Source organism: Pseudophryne corroboree (genome assembly GCF_028390025.1).
Source record: "Pseudophryne corroboree isolate aPseCor3 chromosome 4 unlocalized genomic scaffold, aPseCor3.hap2 SUPER_4_unloc_1, whole genome shotgun sequence".
NCBI classification, from domain to species: domain Eukaryota; kingdom Metazoa; phylum Chordata; class Amphibia; order Anura; family Myobatrachidae; genus Pseudophryne; species Pseudophryne corroboree.
Window position 1 is genome coordinate 380,001 of NW_026967596.1, and position 12,500 is coordinate 392,500.

Below are 12,500 nucleotides of genomic sequence, written 5' to 3' on the forward strand. Positions count from 1 at the left end.
AAGCTTTTAGTAAATTTTCTGAAAAATAAAACAACCATGTGGTCGTAGTCAGCAGGATTTGAACCTGCGCGGGGAGACCCCAATGTAATTCTAGTCCATCGCCTTAACCACTCGGCCACGACTACCTCTCATACAATGTGATGTTTTCACAAAAAATTTCTCTATGGGTTGAGCTACTTCATTTCAGGATGTGAGGATGACTGAAGTAATATTGTATCAGAGATGATTTCCATGGGAAGTTAATCCTGACCACAGTGACCTGCGTTAATGATTTTTAAAATATAACTTGGAGAATGCTTTATACTTGGTACAGTTTTGGGTTTGTAAAATGTCAGTACTGACATCTAAGTTTATCAAAAGCATCATCCTTCGAGCCGGAATTGAACCAGCGACCTAAGGATTTCTGTACCAATCACCTCTACAGTCCTCCACTCTACCAGCTGAGCTATCGAAGGATTCCATGATCATACATCTGTGATATTACGTGCTATTAAAATGATTGAGTGTTAATTTTAAACATTATCAACTTTCCAAGCAAAATGAAAAATGATTTGACTACACAAAAGAGATTCAACTACTTATTCCTGTGTTGCTTTATCACACAAATTGTCATGTTTAATCATTTGGAAAATATCACTAATAGTTTGACTTATATTTGTGCAATTACTATCAACTGGCTACAGAGCTAGTTTGGAAAGCACTTTCAATAGATTTTTTAGTGTAGCCAAACTTACATCAAGATTAGAGATGCTTGAGCCTATCAAACCTTCTACACTCTTTTAAATTTTGCTTGTTTTGTAAACTAATCAAGTGTTCCAGGAATGATGGGGATATTCCATTGTTTGTTCTGATTTGACAATTCATTTTGGACAATGAGCGGCCCTTTTGAGCTAGTGAAGATAATTGTGCTACATGAGAGTATGCACAGACAATTATTTTTCTATTTTTGCATTAAAGCACAATTTTTAATAAAGGAGAGGTTAATGATATAATAATTAGCACTGAAAGTCATCTGACACGATTTGAAAGTAAAATGTTGTGCATTGAAAGTAACCAAAGCTCTTTTAACTTTGAGTGGACATCATTTTCTTTCAAATGAATTTGATATTTTGCTAAATGTACAAAACTTTCTTACAAATTTGACATTCAAAATGCATTTGTAATTAATAAATGCTACTTAGTATGGCTGCTGAGATTCCTGGGCTCAGTCTCAAGTAGAGGAGGAGAATGACGGATAGAGAAAGAGAGAACAGGCAGGCATCCTAAAGATTTTGATGTGCCAGTTCCTGACTCACCCTGAGCAACACTGGTTTCAAGCTTTTAGTAAATTTTCTGAAAAATGAAACAACCATGTGGTCGTAGTTGGCAGGATTTGAACCTGCGCGGGAATACCCCAAAGAATTTCTAGTCCATCGGCTTAACCACTCGGCCACGACTACCTCTCATGCAATGTGATGTTTTCACAAAAGTTTCTCTATGGGTTGAGCTACTTCATTTCAGGCTGTGAGGATGACTGAAGTAATATTGTATCAGAGATGATTTCCACGGGAAGTTAATCCTGACCACAGTGACCTGCGTTAATGATTTTTAAAATATAACTTGGAGAATGCTTTATACTTGGTATAGTTTTGGGTTTGTAAAATGTCGGTACTCACATCTAAGTTTATCAAAAGTGTCATCCTTCGAGCCGGAATTGAACCAGCGACCTAAGGATTTCTGTACCAATCTCCTCTACAATCCTCCGCTCTACCAGCTGAGCTATCGAAGGATTCCATGATCATACAGCTGTGATATTACGTGCTATTAAAATGATTGAGTGTTAATTTTAAACATTATCAACTTTCCAAGCAAAATAAAAAATGATTTGACTACACAAAAGAGATTCAACTACTTATTCCTGTGTTGCTTTATCACACAAATTGTCATGTTTAATCATTTGGAAAATATCACTAATAGTTTGACTTATATTTGTGCAATTACTATCAACTGGCCACAGAGCTAGTTTGGAAAGCACTTTCAATAGATTTTTTAGTGTAGCCAAACTTACATCAAGATTAGAGATGCTTGAGCCTATCAAACCTTCTACACTCTTTTAAATTTTGCTTGTTTTGTAAACTAATCAAGTGTTCCAGGAATGATGGGGATATTCCATTGTTTGTTCTGATTTGACAATTCATTTTGGACAATGAGCGGCCCTTTTGAGCTAGTGAAGATAATTGTGCTACATGAGAGTATGCACAGACAATTATTTTTCTTTTTTTGCATTAAAGCACAATTTTTAATAAAGGAGAGGTTAATGATATAATAATTAGCACTGAAAGTCATCTGACACGATTTGAAAGTAAAATGTTGTGCATTGAAAGTAACCAAAGCTCTTTTTACTTTGAGTGGACATCATTTTCTTTCAAATGAATTTGATATTTTGCTAAATGTACAAAACTTTCTTACAAATTTGACATTCAAAATGCATTTGTAATTAATAAATGCTACTTAGTATGGCTGCTGAGATTCCTGGGCTCAGTCTCAAGTAGAGGAGGAGAATGACAGATAGAGAAAGAGAGAACAGGCAGGCATCCTAAAGATTTTGATGTGCCAGTTCCTGACTCACCCTGAGCAACACTTGTTTCAAGCTTTTAGTAAATTTTCTGAAAAATAAAACAACCATGTGGTCGTAGTTGGCAGGATTTGAACCTGCGCGGGTAGACCCCAATGGATTTCTAGTCCATCGCCTTAACCACTCGGCCACGACTACCTCTCATGCAATAAGATGTTTTTCACAAAAGTTTCTCTATGGGTTGAGCTACTTCATTTCAGGCTTTGAGGATGACTGAAGTAATATTGTATCAGAGATGATTTCCACAGGAAGTTAATCCTGACCACAGTGACCTGCGTTAATGATTTTTAAAATATAACTTGGAGAATGCTTTATACTTGGTATAGTTTTGGGTTTGTAAAATGTCAGTACTCACATCTAAGTTTATCAAAAGTGTCATCCTTCGAGCTGGAATTGAACCAGCAACCTAAGGATTTCTGTACCAATCACCTCTACAGTCCTCCGCTCTACCAGCTGAGCTATCGAAGGATTCCATGATCAAACAGCTGTGATATTACGTGCTATTAAAATGATTGAGTGTTAATTTTAAACATTATCAACTTTCCAAGCAAAATGAAAAATGATTTGACTGCACAAAAGAGATTCAACTACTTATTCCTGTGTTGCTTTATCACACAAATTGTCATGTTTAATCATTTGGAAAATATCACTAATAGTTTGACTTATATTTGTGCAATTACTATCAACTGGCTACAGAGCTAGTTTGGAAAGCACTTTCAATAGATTTTTTAGTGTAGCCAAACTTACATCAAGATTAAAGAAGCTTGACCTATCAAACCTTCTACACTCTTTTAAATGTTGCTTGTTTTGTAAACTAATCAAGTGTTCCAGGAATTTTGGAGATATTCCATTGTTTGTTCTGATTTGACAATTCATTTTGGACAATGAGCGGCCCTTTTGAGCTAGTGAAGATAATTGTGCTACATGAGAGTATGCACAGACAATTATTTTTCTTTTTTTGCATTAAAGCACAATTTTTAATAAAGGAGAGGTTAATGATATAATAATTAGCACTGAAAGTCATCTGACACGATTTGAAAGTAAAATGTTGTGCATTGAAAGAAACCAAAGCTCTTTTTACTTTGAGTGGACATCATTTTCTTTCAAATGAATTTGATATTTTGCTAAATGTACAAAACTTTCTTACAAATTTGACATTCAAAATGCATTTGTAATTAACAAATGCTACTTAGTATGTCTGCTGAGATTCCTGGGCTCAGTCTCAAGTAGAGGAGGAGAATGACGGATAGAGAAAGAGAGAACAGGCAGGCATCCTAAAGATTTTGATGTGCCAGTTCCTGACTCACCCTGAGCAACACTGGTTTCAAGCTTTTAGTAAATTTTCTGAAAAATGAAACAACCATGTGGTCGTAGTTGGCAGGATTTGAACCTGCGCGGGAATACCCCAATGGATTTCTAGTCCATCGGCTTAACCACTCGGCCACGACTACCTCTCATGCAATGTGATGTTTTCACAAAAGTTTCTCTATGGGTTGAGCTACTTCATTTCAGGCTGTGAGGATGACTGAAGTAATATTGTATCAGAGATGATTTCCACGGGAAGTTAATCCTGACCACAGTGACCTGCGTTAATGATTTTTAAAATATAACTTGGAGAATGCTTTATACTTGGTATAGTTTTGGGTTTGTAAAATGTCGGTACTCACATCTAAGTTTATCAAAAGTGTCATCCTTCGAGCCGGAATTGAACCAGCGACCTAAGGATTTCTGTACCAATCTCCTCTACAATCCTCCGCTCTACCAGCTGAGCTATCGAAGGATTCCATGATCATACAGCTGTGATATTACGTGCTATTAAAATGATTGAGTGTTAATTTTAAACATTATCAACTTTCCAAGCAAAATAAAAAATGATTTGACTACACAAAAGAGATTCAACTACTTATTCCTGTGTTGCTTTATCACACAAATTGTCATGTTTAATCATTTGGAAAATATCACTAATAGTTTGACTTATATTTGTGCAATTACTATCAACTGGCTACAGAGCTAGTTTGGAAAGCACTTTCAATAGATTTTTTAGTGTAGCCAAACTTACATCAAGATTAAAGAAGCTTGAGCCTATCAAACCTTCTACACTCTTTTAAATTTTGCTTGTTTTGTAAACTTATCAAGTGTTCCAGGAATGATGGGGATATTCCATTGTTTGTTCTGATTTGACAATTCATTTTGGACAATGAGCGGCCCTTTTGAGCTAGTGAAGATAATTGTGCTAAATGAGAGTATGCACAGACAATTATTTTTCTTTTTTTGCATTAAAGCACAATTTTTAATAAAGGAGAGGTTAATGATATAATAATTAGCACTGAAAGTCATCTGACACGATTTGAAAGTAAAATGTTGTGCATTGAAAGTAACCAAAGCTCTTTTTACTTTGAGTGGACATCATTTTCTTTCAAATGAATTTGATATTTTGCTAAATGTACAAAACTTTCTTACAAATTTGACATTCAAAATGCATTTGTAATTAATAAATGCTACTTAGTATGGCTGCTGAGATTCCTGGGCTCAGTCTCAAGTAGATGAGGAGAATGACGGATAGAGAAAGAGAGAACAGACAGGCATCCTAAAGATTTTGATGTGCCAGTTCCTGACTCACCCTGAGCAACACTGGTTTCAAGCTTTTAGTAAATTTTCTGAAAAATAAAACAACCATGTGGTCGTAGTCGGCAGGATTTGAACCTGCACGGGGAGACCCCAATGGCTTTCTAGTCCATCGCCTTAACCACTCGGCCACGACTACCTCTCATGCAATGTGATGTTTTCACAAAAATTTTCTCTATGGGTTGAGCTACTTCATTTCAGGATGTGAGGATGACTGAAGTAATATTGTATCAGAGATGATTTCCATGGGAAGTTAATCCTGACCACAGTGACCTGCGTTAATGATTTTTAAAATATAACTTGGAGAATGCTTTATACTTGGTACAGTTTTGGGTTTGTAAAATGTCAGTACTGACATCTAAGTTTATCAAAAGCATCATCCTTCGAGCTGGAATTGAACAAGCGACCTAAGGATTTCTGTACCAATCACCTCTACAGTCCTCTGCTCTACCAGCTGAGCTATCGAAGGATTCCATGATCGTACATCTGTGATATTACGTGCTATTAAAATGATTGAGTGTTAATTGTAAACATTATCAACTTTCCAAGCAAAATGAAAAATGATTTGACTACACAAAAGAGATTCAACTACTTATTCCTGTGCTGCTTTATCACACAAATTGTCTTGTTTAATCATTTGGAAAATATCACTAATAGTTTGACTTATATTTGTGCAATTACTATCAACTGGCTACAGAGCTAGTTTGGAAAGCACTTTCAATAGATTTTTTAGTGTAGCCAAACTTACATCAAGATTAGAGATGCTTGAGCCTATCAAACCTTCTACACTCTTTTAAATTTTGCTTGTTTTGTAAACTAATCAAGTGTTCCAGGAATGATGGGGATATTCCATTGTTTGTTCTGATTTGACAATTCATTTTGGACAATGAGCGGCCCTTTTGAGCTAGTGAAGATAATTGTGCTACATGAGAGTATGCACAGACAATTATTTTTCTTTTTTTGCATTAAAGCACAATTTTTAATAAAGGAGAGGTTAATGATATAATAATTAGCACTGAAAGTCATCTGACACGATTTGAAAGTAAAATGTTGTGCATTGAAAGTAACCAAAGCTCTTTTTACTTTGAGTGGACATCATTTTCTTTCAAATGAATTTGATATTTTGCTAAATGTACAAAACTTTCTTACAAATTTGACATTCAAAATGCATTTGTAATTAATAAATGCTACATAGTATGGCTGCTGAGATTCCTGGGCTCAGTCTCAAGTAGAGGAGGAGAATGACGGATAGAGAAAGAGAGAACAGACAGGCATCCTAAAGATTTTGATGTGCCAGTTCCTGACTCACCCTGAGCAACACTGGTTTCAAGCTTTTAGTAAATTTTCTGAAAAATAAAACAACCATGTGGTCGTAGTCGGCAGGATTTGAACCAGCGCGGGGAGACCCCAATGGATTTCTAGTCCATCGCCTTAACCACTCGGCCACGACTACCTCTCATGCAATGTGATGTTTTCACAAAAATTTTCTCTATGGGTTGAGCTACTTCATTTCAGGATGTGAGGATGACTGAAGTATTATTGTATCAGAGATGATTTCCATGGGAAGTTAATCCTGACCACAGTGACCTGCGTTAATGATTTTTAAAATATAACTTGGAGAATGCTTTATACTTGGTACAGTTTTGGGTTTGTAAAATGTCAGTACTGACATCTAAGTTTATCAAAAGCATCATCCTTCGAGCCGGAATTGAACCAGCGACCTAAGGATTTCTGTACCAATTACCTCTACAGTCCTCTGCTCTACAAGCTGAGCTATCGAATGATTCCATGATTGTACATCTGTGATATTACGTGCTATTAAAATGATTGAGTGTTAATTTTAAACATTATCAACTTTCCAAGCAAAATGAAAAATGATTTGACTACACAAAAGAGATTCAACTACATATTCCTGTGCTGCTTTATCACACAAATTGTCATGTTTAATCATTTGGAAAATATCACTAATAGTTTGACTTATATTTGTGCAATTACTATCAACTGGCTACAGAGCTAGTTTGGAAAGCACTTTCAATAGATTTTTTAGTGTAGCCAAACTTACATCAAGATTAGAGATGCTTGAGCCTATCAAACCTTCTACACTCTTTTAAATTTTGCTTGTTTTGTAAACTAATCAAGTGTTCCAGGAATGATGGGGATATTCCATTGTTTGTTCTGATTTGACAATTCATTTTGGACAATGAGCGGCCCTTTTGAGCTAGTGAAGATAATTGTGCTACATGAGAGTATGCACAGACAATTATTTTTCTTTTTTTGCATTAAAGCACAATTTTTAATAAAGGAGAAGTTAATGATATAATAATTAGCACTGAAAGTCATCTGACACGATTTGAAAGTAAAATGTTGTGCATTGAAAGTAACCAAAGCTCTTTTTACTTTGAGTGGACATCATTTTCTTTCAAATGAATTTGATATTTTGCTAAATGTACAAAACTTTCTTACAAATTTGACATTCAAAATGCATTTGTAATTAATAAATGCTACTTAGTATGGCTGCTGAGATTCCTGGGCTCAGTCTCAAGTAGAGGAGGAGAATGACGGATAGAGAAAGAGAGAACAGACAGGCATCCTAAAGATTTTGATGTGCCAGTTCCTGACTCACCCTGAGCAACACTGGTTTCAAGCTTTTAGTAAATTTTCTGAAAAATAAAACAACCATGTGGTCGTAGTCAGCAGGATTTGAACCTGCGCGGGGAGACCCCAATGTAATTCTAGTCCATCGCCTTAACCACTCGGCCACGACTACCTCTCATACAATGTGATGTTTTCACAAAAAATTTCTCTATGGGTTGAGCTACTTCATTTCAGGATGTGAGGATGACTGAAGTAATATTGTATCAGAGATGATTTCCATGGGAAGTTAATCCTGACCACAGTGACCTGCGTTAATGATTTTTAAAATATAACTTGGAGAATGCTTTATACTTGGTACAGTTTTGGGTTTGTAAAATGTCAGTACTGACATCTAAGTTTATCAAAAGCATCATCCTTCGAGCCGGAATTGAACCAGCGACCTAAGGATTTCTGTACCAATCACCTCTACAGTCCTCCACTCTACCAGCTGAGCTATCGAAGGATTCCATGATCATACATCTGTGATATTACGTGCTATTAAAATGATTGAGTGTTAATTTTAAACATTATCAACTTTCCAAGCAAAATGAAAAATGATTTGACTACACAAAAGAGATTCAACTACTTATTCCTGTGCTGCTTTATCACACAAATTGTCATGTTTAATCATTTGGAAAATATCACTAATAGTTTGACTTATATTTGTGCAATTACTATCAACTGGCTACAGAGCTAGTTTGGAAAGCACTTTCAATAGATTTTTTAGTGTAGCCAAACTTACATCAAGATTAGAGATGCTTGAGCCTATCAAACCTTCTACACTCTTTTAAATTTTGCTTGTTTTGTAAACTAATCAAGTGTTCCAGGAATGATGGGGATATTCCATTGTTTGTTCTGATTTGACAATTCATTTTGGACAATGAGCGGCCCTTTTGAGCTAGTGAAGATAATTGTGCTACATGAGAGTATGCACAGACAATTATTTTTCTTTTTTTGCATTAAAGCACAATTTTTAATAAAGGAGAGGTTAATGATATAATAATTAGCACTGAAAGTCATCTGACACGATTTGAAAGTAAAATGTTGTGCATTGAAAGTAACCAAAGCTCTTTTTACTTTGAGTGGACATCATTTTCTTTCAAATGAATTTGATATTTTGCTAAATGTACAAAACTTTCTTACAAATTTGACATTCAAAATGCATTTGTAATTAATAAATGCTACTTAGAATGGCTGCTGAGATTCCTGGGCTCAGTCTCAAGTAGAGGAGGAGAATGACGGATAGAGAAAGAGAGAACAGACAGGCATCCTAAAGATTTTGATGTGCCAGTTCCTGACTCACCCTGAGCAACACTGGTTTCAAGCTTTTAGTAAATTTTCTGAAAAATAAAACAACCATGTGGTCGTAGTCAGCAGGATTTGAACCTGCGCGGGGAGACCCCAATGTAATTCTAGTCCATCGCCTTAACCACTCGGCCACGACTACCTCTCATACAATGTGATGTTTTCACAAAAATTTTCTCTATGGGTTGAGCTACTTCATTTCAGGATGTGAGGATGACTGAAGTAATATTGTATCAGAGATGATTTCCATGGGAAGTTAATCCTGACCACAGTGACCTGCGTTAATGATTTTTAAAATATAACTTGGAGAATGCTTTATACTTGGTACAGTTTTGGGTTTGTAAAATGTCAGTACTGACATCTAAGTTTATCAAAAGTATCATCCTACGAGCCGGAATTGAACCAGCGACCTAAGGATTTCTGTACCAATCACCTCTACAGTCCTCCACTCTACCAGCTGAGCTATCGAAGGATTCCATGATCGTACATCTGTGATATTACGTGCTATTAAAATGATTGAGTGTTAATTTTAAACATTATCAACTTTCCAAGCAAAATGAAAAATGATTTGACTACACAAAAGAGATTCAACTACTTATTCCTGTGCTGCTTTATCACACAAATTGTCATGTTTAATCATTTGGAAAATATCACTAATAGTTTGACTTATATTTGTGCAATTACTATCAACTGGCTACAGAGCTAGTTTGGAAAGCACTTTCAATAGATTTTTTAGTGTAGCCAAACTTACATCAAGATTAGAGATGCTTGAGCCTATCAAACCTTCTACACTCTTTTAAATTTTGCTTGTTTTGTAAACTAATCAAGTGTTCCAGGAATGATGGGGATATTCCATTGTTTGTTCTGATTTGACAATTCATTTTGGACAATGAGCGGCCCTTTTGAGCTAGTGAAGATAATTGTGCTACATGAAAATATGCACAGACAATTTTTTTTCTTTTTTTGCATTAAAGCACAATTTTTAATAAAGGAGAGGTTAATGATATAATAATTAGCACTGAAAGTCATCTGACACGATTTGAAAGTAAAATGTTGTGCATTGAAAGTAACCAAAGCTCTTTTTACTTTGAGTGGACATCATTTTCTTTCAAATGAATTTGATATTTTGCTAAATGTACAAAACTTTCTTACAAATTTGACATTCAAAATGCATTTGTAATTAATAAATGCTACTTAGTATGGCTGCTGAGATTCCTGGGCTCAGTCTCAAGTAGAGGAGGAGAATGACGGATAGAGAAAGAGAGAACAGACAGGCATCCTAAAGATTTTGATGTGCCAGTTCCTGACTCACCCTGAGCAACACTGGTTTCAAGCTTTTAGTAAATTTTCTGAAAAATAAAACAACCATGTGGTCGTAGTCGGCAGGATTTGAACCTGCGCGGGGAGACCCCAATGGCTTTCTAGTCCATCGCCTTAACCACTCGGCCACGACTACCTCTCATGCAATGTGATGTTTTCACAAAAATTTTCTCTATGGGTTGAGCTACTTCATTTCAGGATGTGAGGATGACTGAAGTAATATTGTATCAGAGATGATTTCCATGGGAAGTTAATCCTGACCACAGTGACCTGCGTTAATGATTTTTAAAATATAACTTGGAGAATGCTTTATACTTGGTACAGTTTTGGGTTTGAAAAATGTCAGTACTGACATCTAAGTTTATCAAAAGCATCATCCTTCGAGCCGGAATTGAACCAGCGACCTAAGGATTTCTGTACCAATCACCTCTACAGTCCTCTGCTCTACCAGCTGAGCTATCGAAGGATTCCATGATTGTACATCTGTGATATTACGTGCTATTAAAATGACTGAGTGTTAATTTTAAACATTATCAACTTTCCAAGCAAAATGAAAAATGATTTGACTACACAAAAGAGATTCAACTACTTATTCCTGTGTTGCTTTATCACACAAATTGTCATGTTTAATCATTTGGAAAATATCACTAATAGTTTGACTTATATTTGTGCAATTACTATCAACTGGCTACAGAGCTAGTTTGGAAAGCACTTTCAATAGATTTTTTAGTGTAGCCAAACTTACATCAAGATTAGAGATGCTTGAGCCTATCAAACCTTCTACACTCTTTTAAATTTTGCTTGTTTTGTAAACTAATCAAGTGTTCCAGGAATGATGGGGATATTCCATTGTTTGTTCTGATTTGACAATTCATTTTGGACAATGAGCGGCCCTTTTGAGCTAGTGAAGATAATTGTGCTACATGAGAGTATGCACAGACAATTATTTTTCTTTTTTTGCATTAAAGCACAATTTTTAATAAAGGAGAGGTTAATGATATAATAATTAGCACTGAAAGTCATCTGACACGATTTGAAAGTAAAATGTTGTGCATTGAAAGCAACCAAAGCTCTTTTTACTTTGAGTGGACATCATTTTCTTTCAAATGAATTTGATATTTTGCTAAATGTACAAAACTTTCTTACAAATTTGACATTCAAAATGCATTTGTAATTAATAAATGCTACTTAGTATGGCTGCTGAGATTCCTGGGCTCAGTCTCAAGTAGAGGAGGAGAATGACGGATAGAGAAAGAGAGAACAGGCAGGCATCCTAAAGATTTTGATGTGCCAGTTCCTGACTCACCCTGAGCAACACTGGTTTCAAGCTTTTAGTAAATTTTCTGAAAAATAAAACAACCATGTGGTCGTAGTCGGCAGGATTTGAACCTGCGCGGGGAGACCCCAATGTAATTCTAGTTCATCGCCTTAACCACTCGGCCACGACTACCTCTCATGCAATGTGATGTTTTCACAAAAATTTTCTCTATGGGTTGAGCTACTTCATTTCAGGATGTGAGGATGACTGAAGTAATATTGTATCAGAGATGATTTCCATGGGAAGTTAATCCTGACCACAGTGACCTGCGTTAATGATTTTTAAAATATAACTTGGAGAATGCTTTATACTTGGTACAGTTTTGGGTTTGTAAAATGTCAGTACTGACATCTAAGTTTATCAAAAGCATCATCCTTCGAGCCAGAATTGAACCAGCGACCTAAGGATTTCTGTACCAATCATCTATACAGTACTCCACTCTACCAGCTGAGCTATCGAAGGATTCCATGATCGTACATCTGTGATATTACGTGCTATTAAAATGATTGAGTGTTAATTTTAAACATTATCAACTTTCCAAGCAAAATGAAAAATGATTTGACTACACAAAAGAGATTCAACTACTTATTCCTGTGTTGCTTTATCACACAAATTGTCATGTTTAATCATTTGGAAAATATCACTAATAGTTTGACTTATATTTGTGCAATTACTATCAACTGG

At 35.6% G+C, this 12,500-nt stretch overlaps 17 non-coding genes across 17 annotated transcripts; all 17 read right to left on the reverse strand.

Annotated features, from left to right (window-relative positions):
* Positions 1-43: 43 nt before the first annotated feature.
* On the reverse strand, positions 44-125 carry TRNAS-AGA (transfer RNA serine (anticodon AGA)). Its single transcript has one exon. It is a non-coding gene; the product is annotated as a tRNA-Ser (tRNA).
* A 240-nt stretch (positions 126-365) lies between these two features.
* On the reverse strand, positions 366-455 carry TRNAY-GUA (transfer RNA tyrosine (anticodon GUA)). The gene is given in 2 exon segments: positions 366-401; positions 419-455. It is a non-coding gene; the product is annotated as a tRNA-Tyr (tRNA).
* A 1,223-nt stretch (positions 456-1,678) lies between these two features.
* On the reverse strand, positions 1,679-1,768 carry TRNAY-GUA (transfer RNA tyrosine (anticodon GUA)). Its single transcript is given in 2 exon segments — positions 1,679-1,714; positions 1,732-1,768. It is a non-coding gene; the product is annotated as a tRNA-Tyr (tRNA).
* A 902-nt stretch (positions 1,769-2,670) lies between these two features.
* Positions 2,671-2,752, reverse strand: TRNAS-AGA (transfer RNA serine (anticodon AGA)). The gene has a single exon. It is a non-coding gene; the product is annotated as a tRNA-Ser (tRNA).
* Positions 2,753-2,992: 240 nt separating this feature from the next.
* Positions 2,993-3,082, reverse strand: TRNAY-GUA (transfer RNA tyrosine (anticodon GUA)). Its single transcript is given in 2 exon segments — positions 2,993-3,028; positions 3,046-3,082. It is a non-coding gene; the product is annotated as a tRNA-Tyr (tRNA).
* Positions 3,083-3,983: 901 nt separating this feature from the next.
* TRNAS-AGA (transfer RNA serine (anticodon AGA)) lies at positions 3,984-4,065 on the reverse strand. The gene has a single exon. It is a non-coding gene; the product is annotated as a tRNA-Ser (tRNA).
* A 239-nt stretch (positions 4,066-4,304) lies between these two features.
* TRNAY-GUA (transfer RNA tyrosine (anticodon GUA)) lies at positions 4,305-4,394 on the reverse strand. Its single transcript is given in 2 exon segments — positions 4,305-4,340; positions 4,358-4,394. It is a non-coding gene; the product is annotated as a tRNA-Tyr (tRNA).
* A 902-nt stretch (positions 4,395-5,296) lies between these two features.
* Positions 5,297-5,378, reverse strand: TRNAS-AGA (transfer RNA serine (anticodon AGA)). The gene has a single exon. It is a non-coding gene; the product is annotated as a tRNA-Ser (tRNA).
* A 240-nt stretch (positions 5,379-5,618) lies between these two features.
* TRNAY-GUA (transfer RNA tyrosine (anticodon GUA)) lies at positions 5,619-5,708 on the reverse strand. The gene is given in 2 exon segments: positions 5,619-5,654; positions 5,672-5,708. It is a non-coding gene; the product is annotated as a tRNA-Tyr (tRNA).
* A 902-nt stretch (positions 5,709-6,610) lies between these two features.
* On the reverse strand, positions 6,611-6,692 carry TRNAS-AGA (transfer RNA serine (anticodon AGA)). Its single transcript has one exon. It is a non-coding gene; the product is annotated as a tRNA-Ser (tRNA).
* A 1,232-nt stretch (positions 6,693-7,924) lies between these two features.
* On the reverse strand, positions 7,925-8,006 carry TRNAS-AGA (transfer RNA serine (anticodon AGA)). Its single transcript has one exon. It is a non-coding gene; the product is annotated as a tRNA-Ser (tRNA).
* A 240-nt stretch (positions 8,007-8,246) lies between these two features.
* Positions 8,247-8,336, reverse strand: TRNAY-GUA (transfer RNA tyrosine (anticodon GUA)). Its single transcript is given in 2 exon segments — positions 8,247-8,282; positions 8,300-8,336. It is a non-coding gene; the product is annotated as a tRNA-Tyr (tRNA).
* Positions 8,337-9,238: 902 nt separating this feature from the next.
* TRNAS-AGA (transfer RNA serine (anticodon AGA)) lies at positions 9,239-9,320 on the reverse strand. The gene has a single exon. It is a non-coding gene; the product is annotated as a tRNA-Ser (tRNA).
* Positions 9,321-9,560: 240 nt separating this feature from the next.
* TRNAY-GUA (transfer RNA tyrosine (anticodon GUA)) lies at positions 9,561-9,650 on the reverse strand. The gene is given in 2 exon segments: positions 9,561-9,596; positions 9,614-9,650. It is a non-coding gene; the product is annotated as a tRNA-Tyr (tRNA).
* A 902-nt stretch (positions 9,651-10,552) lies between these two features.
* Positions 10,553-10,634, reverse strand: TRNAS-AGA (transfer RNA serine (anticodon AGA)). Its single transcript has one exon. It is a non-coding gene; the product is annotated as a tRNA-Ser (tRNA).
* A 240-nt stretch (positions 10,635-10,874) lies between these two features.
* Positions 10,875-10,964, reverse strand: TRNAY-GUA (transfer RNA tyrosine (anticodon GUA)). Its single transcript is given in 2 exon segments — positions 10,875-10,910; positions 10,928-10,964. It is a non-coding gene; the product is annotated as a tRNA-Tyr (tRNA).
* Positions 10,965-11,866: 902 nt separating this feature from the next.
* Positions 11,867-11,948, reverse strand: TRNAS-AGA (transfer RNA serine (anticodon AGA)). Its single transcript has one exon. It is a non-coding gene; the product is annotated as a tRNA-Ser (tRNA).
* Positions 11,949-12,500: the final 552 nt, after the last annotated feature.